This window comes from Mytilinidion resinicola, assembly GCF_010093595.1.
Source record: "Mytilinidion resinicola strain CBS 304.34 unplaced genomic scaffold BDZ99scaffold_11, whole genome shotgun sequence".
NCBI lineage: Eukaryota > Fungi > Ascomycota > Dothideomycetes > Mytilinidiales > Mytilinidiaceae > Mytilinidion > Mytilinidion resinicola.
In genome coordinates this window covers 814,294-822,982 of record NW_022985447.1, presented here as the reverse complement: position 1 = coordinate 822,982, position 8,689 = coordinate 814,294, and positions in this window count along the sequence as shown.

Below are 8,689 nucleotides of genomic sequence, written 5' to 3'. Positions count from 1 at the left end.
TAATAGGGAAGACAGAGTTGCACGGGTTTTAAGTTCCTTATAATAAAGTTTATCCTTATTACAGGACAACTTTCGCCCTGGGAAGGTTAGATAGAATATAAGTAAATATAATAGTAAACTACAGCAACTTACAGGCAGCTGCTAAAATGCCAGCAATATTATAGTTCGATTGTTGCGCCCGAACGCAGGCGGTATAACAATCCAAGTCAGGTGTGGAAACTATATACAATAAACCCCGAGACTTGCACCGGGAATAAGGTATAACTTTTAAACCAGACGCGGTAATATAATTAGCAAGCATAAGATAGCTTTCTTATTTCTTAGCTTTTAAAGCGTTGGACATTGTAAAAGAAGAAACAGAGTGGCACGATGACGGCCCAACAGATAGGGCATCGCCAGCTACTTATCCGAGACCCCACCACGGAAATACTTTCGGGCCGAAAGCCTTAGAAGGGGGAGCGAGTGTTACAACCCGTAATATAAACAACCTAAGCGCAGAGGCACTTGCGGAGATAAGCAAGTAGATAAGATTAATAACACAGAACTAAGTTACAGGACTAAAAGGGTTACGTGTAGGACGCATAGGGATCCTGGATTCCCCCACGGACTGCTGGTGGATGGAAACGATCTAAGAGTAGGACATCACGAGGGCAGGGCCACGTGATGGCTCGCCAGGCTCGCAAAGGGAAGTAAGCATAGAGCCGTACGAGCGCTCGTCGAGCTCGAGGCGCTCGAGGACTACGAGCCCGGAGAGCCATACGAGCAAGAGGTTTCTTAGGACGGAGCTTTTATATAAAGGGACGCTCCTTTGCATAGATAGGAACCTTATGTTTAACTTAAGACTTTAATATTACCTATTAGAAGTAACAACCCCGTTTTAAACCTTAATTAATTATTGCCTCACCTTTTAAAGACTATTGCACCCCAACAACAACTTGCCTATACCCTGCCGTAGTGTGTAATACTTAGAAGGTATAGAAGAGACAACCCGTTATATACTACTGCTGCGGCTAATTATTATTACTGCTATCCTAAAGCTTATAATCCTGCGTTTAATAAGCCCTGTTCTGCTGGACCCTAAAACCTTAATTAAGATTTAATTTATAGCTCTACTCCCGATAAATAGCTGTATATATTATAAATAGCGCCTTCTACTTACTAAAAGACTTAGGTTTAGGAAAGGGGTACTGTTATAGTATTAACCGCAACACCTTACCTACCGAAATTCTGCCGCAGATTGCTATAACTCCAGCAATCTGCACCGGCCTACTACTGTTAGCCGGCCTCCTGCCCTGCCTACCCTGCTCCGCTCCCGTTTTGCTTCCGCTTCCTATCCTGTCCCGCTCCAGCCACCTACCGGCTGCCCCCTTTTCCTATTACCTAATCTGGTAAGGACCTCGCGTACACGCGTGCCACGCGCCGAAACGGCATAGAGGCCGTACGCCACGCGCTCGGCCACGCCCTTATATCCGGTGGCCCGTCTCCCGTCTTCCTGTTCCTTATACAATGTCTTAATTCTCCACGTAGCATTATATATAGCACCTAATTAACGCTCCTTTTTAAGCCCTCGACCTCTTGCGTATAGCGCTATTATAATACCCACTCTATATACTAGTTATACGCCCGTTTAATAGCCTTATAGTTTTCTTCTATACTTTTACTATATATAAAGATATTTATATTATTAATAAACCTATAAGCTATTATATTACCGCGCTGTAGTATTAGTAGAAGTATACTAGTAAAAAAAAGGAAAAATATTAGTAATAAAAAGGAGCCCTATAGTATTTTTATAGTAACTGCAATAGGTTCTGCTATAAAGTTTCTAATAGTAAGCCTTATAGTATAGTTCTATAGAAAGAACTTTATAAACCTAACTATTTACTTTAGTACTTATTAAATCTATAGGTTATATATTATATATTTATATAATATATAGTTAAACGCCCCTAATATATCTAGGCTAAGAAGTAATACTATAAGCTATAGGTTTCCTTTCTATATAGCGTGGATTTATTTAGTAAAAAGCTTAAGTACTATCTATATTAAATATCCTAGTTATACCCCTATCTAACTAGGTAGAAGTATATTCTTTTCTTCCGCAATTTTCGATAGCTATATAGCTATAATTTATTTAAATAGCTTACCTATTATTTTTAGTAGGGCGATCGGCCTATAGGCCTTTGCTATTATATAAAACGCTTTCTAGAGCTTATATAGCACTACTATAATAGAATTTTTAAACGGCTAAGAATAGTATTCTTTATATAGGCACCTTATAAAAAACTAAGCTAGTATAGGCGCTAGCTATATTTCGCACTTTTTAAGAAACCTATTAGTAATCCCTATAATACCTAGGGCTTTATCTAGAGCAGTTTTTATTAGCGCTAAAAAAATATTCTTAATTATAATATCTAGCGTAGTATTATATAGTTCCGGGTATTAGAACCTTTCTAGGTTAAATAAGTCTATATTAGCCGGAAGCGGAAAAAACTGCTCTACTAGTATATATACTTTTATTTTATTATCTATATATAGAGTAGGGTTCTTAGGTTTTAAAAAAAAGGGGAATTAAAGCAGAGGTTTTAATTTCTTACTAGCTATATAGCCCTAATTAGCTAGCTTTTATATACTTTTTAGGTTTTTTATTACTTTTTCTACTATATAGCGCTACGCCTTAGTGCTTTCCCTTTATATAGTTTTCTTTTTATAGTTATACTAGATATAGTATAATATCTAGTCCTTTATAAATTATAATAAGCGCTATATTCTATACGCTTTTCTAGTTTTATATACTTTCTCTAAGTATTCTTCTAACTATACTAGTAATACCTGTTTTAATAGCCTTATAATAGGTACTATAGTAGTAATTATAGCCTGTATATATTTATAGAAAAGGTATATAAATTTATTAAGGTTTTTTTCTATATTTTAAGGGTTATTCTAGTTATTTAGCTTATCTAGCTAGGTTTAGAGGTGCTTCCGCGCTTTTTTCTAGTCGGTATTTTTCTATAGCCGATATTATAGCTGTTTTACTACGCTTAGTAGGGTAATATTAAACTTTATATATATAAAGCGGTAATCTAAATTATAGTTCTATTTTTCTTATACTATATAGGAAGTAGTTTATTTTATTAGCTATTTTATTATAAATATAAGGTTAATTATAGACTATAATATTTCTCTCGCCTATATTTCTATACCTTTTTCCGTGGCTAGGTTTATTCCTGCTTTTATTATAATACGGATAAGCTCCTCTGCTTACTCCTCTATATTTATTACTTATATTTCTTCCTATAATAGGTAATATAGGTTTATATTACCTATAAAAAACACGATATAATTAACCCTATAGTATTTTAGAAATATAACCTAAAAAGGGCCCCTAGGGGCTATCTAAGGCCTTATAAACAATTATACGCAGCCTTAAAGCCCTATAAGTAGTGCCGGCGGCGTTATAGTAGGTATACCGCGAATTATAACCTTTAACGTGCAGCCGCCCTAGTAATAGTATTAATAACAATAATAATAATAATAATAATAACGCTAAAACTAATACTAAAACCCGAAGCCTATTAAAAACATCTACTAGAACGTTTAAGACCTTATTAATAAAGTATATAGTATATAAAACCTTCTATAAAATAAGCTAATCTAATTCTTTAAAATAAATATAATTATCTAAACCCTTTACAACTTTATAGAACGCGTTCTATTTAGCCTCTTAGATACCGTAATTAACCTATAGCAGATACTATAGAAAAAGCTAATAAAAATAATAGAGAATATAAAAAAAGAGGTATATACGTTATTAACGTATAGGAAAACGTATACTATAGCAGCAGCAGCAGCAGCAGCAGCAGTAGTAGGTATAATACTATTAGCTATACTAAGCGGTATAGCTGCGTAATATAGAAAAGCAGCAGGAAATAGGTAGTATATAGGGCAACCTATAAATATCTATAAAATTACTATCTATATTAAGAATAATAATAAGCGAACTATAACTATAGCAGATATAAATATAACTATTACTTAGAAGCTTTAAGTAGCCGGACTACTAGATATAATAAAGATTAGCGGTATAAAAAAGCTATAGAGTGGAGATATTAAGGTATATATCGCGGATAAGGCTATAAAGAAAGCACTGCTTAAAAAAAGGGAATAGGTACAGGTGCTAGGTAAAACAGCACGCATATAACTGCCTATAGTGCTAATAGAGGTGTATAAAGTACCTAAAAACTTAAACCTAGAAAGCTAAATACTTAAAAATAATATTATTAGGGCTAATATAATAATTAACCTAGGCCTAGTTATTAAAAAAATAATATAGAAGAATAAAAAGGGTATAAAAGCTACGCGAGAGAACCTAGGCCGACACGCTAGCTTAATTATTACCAGCGTGTATATAGAAGTAATAGTAGATAAAGCTATTATAAAAGGATTTATAATAAGTAGATAATTACTAATAGCCTTAAAATATAAAGCAGGCTTTATAGCTATATAGTACTTTAGATGCTAGGGCTATAGGTATATTATAAAATACTGTAAGAAAAATATCTAATATATAGTATGCGCAGGGGAATATAATATAAAATAATACACGGTAATAAATACTAAGAAATACGCTAACTATAAAAGAAACTATCTAGTATATAGTGCTAAATATAGTATAAAAAAAGGGGCCTAGCTATAGGCTATATTAAAAAGGTAGGCAACGCTATACTAATATAATACTAATAAAAGGCCGAGCTTATACACGCTCTAGGCCCTGCTAAAAGTATATATAACCTTAACCTAGTTTAGGAAAAAAAAAGCTGCTAATAATAACGTATATAAAGGTAGTATAGAACTAGGGCCAGCGCTAATAGTACTAAAGAAAGTAGGATAACTAAAAATATTTAAGTATTTTAATAAGAACCTAAGTATAATAGGTTGTTTTTTCTATATCTTCTAAGTATTATATACTAAGGCAGGGTATAGGTTAAGTTATTATTAGGGTGTAATAGTTTTTAAAAGGTAAGGTAATAATTAATTAAGATGTAAAACAGGGTTATTACTTCTAATAGATAGTATTAAAGTTTTAAGTTAAATATAAGGTTTCTATTTATATAAAGGAGCGTCCTTATATATAAAAGCCCGTTCTAAGAAATCCGTTTACTTATTCTACTTTTAGAGCTTATAGCCCTTAAGCGCCTTAAGCTTAATAAGCGCTTATTTACTCTATATTTACTTCCTTTTATAAGCCTAATAAGCTATTATATAACCCTGTTTTTATAATATCCTATTCTTAGATTATTCCCGTCTACTAGCAGTTTATAGGGGAATCTAGGATCCCTATATATCCTATATATAACCCTTTTAGTCCTATAATCTAGTTCTATATAATTAGTTTTATCTGCTTACTTATCTCTATAAGTACTGCTACGCTTAGGTGGTTTATATTACGAGTTATAATACTTGCTCCCCCTTTTAAGGCTTTTGGCCCGAAAGTATTTCCGTGGTGGGGTTTTAGATAAGTAGTTGGCGATGCCCTATCTACTAGGCCGTTATTATACTACTCTATTTCTTTTTTTATAATATCTAACGCTTTAAAAGCTAAGAAATAAAAAAGCTGTTTTATACTTACTAATTATATTAACGCGTTTAGTTTAAAAGTTATACTTTATTCCTGGTGTAAGTTTCGGGGTTTATTATATATAGTTTCTATACCTAACTTAGATTATTATACCGCTTATATTTAGGCGCAATAATTAAACTATAATATTGCTAGCATTTTAGCAGCTACCTATAAGCTATTATAGTCTACTATTACTTATAATTATATTCTATCTAACTTTTCTAGGGCGAAAACTGTCCTATAATAAGAATAGACTTTATTATAAAAAGTTAGAAACTTATACAACCTTTTCTTCTTTTTTAGATACCTAGAGAGCTGCTATAATAAAGCTTAAATATCTGGATTTTTAAAAGAAGTTGCTGTATAAGCGTAGTAAAAAGATAATATATTATAGTTTTAAAACTCTAGAAGAGCTTAAGAAAAATAATTAGAAGAAGGCTAAGTAGAAAAAATAAAAGCGTGTTAAGCAGGAAAACTTAACTTCTGCCTTAGGAACTATTAGGTATTTTTTCTTTCCTTAGGGTGTGCTGGGCACTACCAGCTATTTTTTCCGTTGCTATATATTCTAATTATAAAGTAGTAATATTTAGTTTCTAAATTCCTTTAATTCTTCCTAGTTAAACAGTGCGCTGTCGCTGTTTTTCTAGGCTATTCTAGATTCTAGCAGTAAAACTGCTACAGGAGTTTCTAATAGTTTGCTAAACTTTTAACCGGTTCCTATATATTTTTAGAGGTGCTGTATCCTTTCTACTTAATTAGGTACTTTTTTTACTAACCGTGCTATCTGGAATCTAGGATTTGCTCGACCTTATATTTATTATTATTGTTAACCTCGATATTATTTTCTAGCTTAGCGTTAGGTAGTACGGGTTCTAGTAGTAATACGTGGAAAACCGGGTGTATTTTTATCCTGTTAGGTAGCCTAAGCTTATAGTTTACTAGGCTAATAATATCCTGTATTTTAAATAGTCTAATCTTAATATAATCTAACTTTATACTTAGTTGTTTTATTTTAATATTTTTATAGAGTAGGTAGACTTTATCCCCCCTTTTAAAGGTTAGTATAATACTCCAGTATTAATTATAATATCTTGCTAACCTTAGCGTTAGGAATTAGATATTTATTAAAAGCTGCCTTTATAGCTTTTTAATATTTTTAACTAATAGTAGTGCTCTCTAGGCCCTTATACTATTAAGTTAGGGTTTTTAATACGCCTTTAGATTAAAACTATAGTTTATAAAAAAGGGTAATACCTTTATTATTTCCGTGGATGCGCTATTATAGGCGAACTAGGCTATTAGTAGTAGTAATACCTAATTATCCTACCTATAATTAATATAGTATTATAGGTACTATTCTAAAGTTTAATTAAGCCTTTCTATTTATCCGTCCGTTTAAGGGTAAAATACTATAGAAAGCTTATGCTTTATTCCTAGTTATATAGTAAGGGTCTACCAGAATTTTAATATAAAAAGCTTGTTTTAGTCTAAAATTATCTTCTAGAGTAGCCTATAGTTACTAATAACGTACTTTAAGAATATATAGGCTAGATTTTCTGCTATTAATACTTCTTAGTAAGGGATAAAGTATATATATTTAGTTAATCGGTTTATAATTACTAATATTACGTTATACTTTATACCTATTATAGGTTTAATAGACTATAGTAGCTTAATTATAAAGTTTTATATAATGGATTTCTATACCTTTTCCGGTATAAAGGGACTTTTTATTAGTCTGTATAGTACGTGTTATACTAACTTATTTTTTATACACTTATATTTATATATAATTTTCTTTATTAGTTTCCGAAGTCTAGGGAAATAAAATATTCTTATAATTTTTTCCCGTGTTTTTTCTACTTCCTAGTGCTTATACACTAGTATACTATAGAATTCCTTAATAAGCTCCTTTTATAAGCTTTTGGGCATAAATATCTTATTCTATAAGGTAATAATACTGTCCTAGATTTTTCTATATTCCTAGTTTATAGGTTCTAGGCGCAAATTTTGCTAGTTATAACCTGCTAAATCCCGGCTTTCTTAGTTTAGTTTCTAGGCTGCCTTAATTTATCTATACTACTTATTATCCTCGGACCTATAAGCAGCTGCTGCTTATACGTAGTTAAATTTAAGGGTTCCTAGACTTTTTTCCCTAAGTATAGATTGCCTGGTTTTTCCGGCTCCTTTTATATAGTCCGGCCTTCGGCTAAATATATCTATATAAGCGTTTTTAGATTCCTTTTAGTATATAATCCTAAAATTAAAGGTTCCTAGTTTTTCTAACTATTTTACTTATTTTCTATTTAACTCCTTAGTTATAGTAAAGTATATTAGATTTTTATAGTTTATATATACTTATATTATATATACTGCTTCTTTAAAGTAAACTTTCTACTAGCTAAATACTTCTACTATAGCTAGCAGTTTTTTATTATAGATATTATAGTTTAGCTTAGCTAGGCTTAGCTTTTATAAGTAAAACGCTATAGAGTACAACTTCCCTTATTTATCTAGTTAGTTAAGTATTGCTTTTAATACTTTATCTAATATATTACTTTTAATAGTAACTAGTTTCTATAGATTAAAAATTGCTAATACTAGTTTTAAAGTAAACTGTGCCTTTAGTTTATTAAATACGCTCTGCGCTTTTAAAGTCTATCTATATTTAATATCCTTTCTAGTAAGTTCTATAAGTAGCTCTATAATTTTTAAGTAGCCCTTAATAAACTGCCTATAGTAATTAGCTAACCCTAGAAATAACTATAGTTCCTTTAAATTTATAGGTTCTAGCTATTTTTAGATAGAAAACACCTTGCCTTCTTCTATTTTAATCTATTCTAGACTAATAACGCATCCTAAAAATCCGACTTTCTGCCTATAGAACTTGCACTTATTTAGGTTTACTGCGAGGTTATATTTTTTAAGTTTTTTAAGTACTTTTTATATATATATTCTATATTTACTTAGCGTTTCTAAGTATATAAGGATATTATTAAGGTATACTACTATAAACCGATTTAAGTAGCCTTTTAGTGCTAAGTTAACTACTGCCTAAAATATTACTAG